This window comes from Rhinichthys klamathensis, unplaced genomic scaffold (genome assembly GCF_029890125.1).
Source record: "Rhinichthys klamathensis goyatoka isolate OS25496 unplaced genomic scaffold, OSU_Roscu_1.1 h1tg000020l_1, whole genome shotgun sequence".
Taxonomy (NCBI): domain Eukaryota; kingdom Metazoa; phylum Chordata; class Actinopteri; order Cypriniformes; family Leuciscidae; genus Rhinichthys; species Rhinichthys klamathensis.
In genome coordinates this window covers 3,836,792-3,837,252 of record NW_026606571.1, presented here as the reverse complement: position 1 = coordinate 3,837,252, position 461 = coordinate 3,836,792, and positions in this window count along the sequence as shown.

Here is a 461-nt window from a genome sequence, read left to right as displayed (position 1 = left end):
TTCGTTCCGTTAGCTCTGATAAAATGGCACCTTAAATGAAACACGCCAAATGTACAATTAAAACAACAGCAAAGATCAGTAGAAAAGCGGCACGTGCACTGAACAGGACGATCAAGCCACTTGAGAAAAAGCGAGGCCAAAAGTCATGGAATTTCAAACAAAAACATTCGGATTAAAAACAAATTCACAACTGGAAATACTTTCGCGGTCTAAAGGCACTTAATTTACAACTTTTTCTGTAGTCTGAGGGATTGCGTGTGCACGCGTGCTCACCTGCCTATCTGCTGCCTGCAATCAATTGAGATTGTCAATGCTCTAACGTTACCTATAAGCCTTAATTTGTTTCGTCATTATTGTATTATTCTCATTATTGTGTACTATAGTCAATACTGTATTTCCAAATTCAGACATGAAACAAACAAAAAATATACCTAAACGGCTTTATATAAAATAAAATAAAA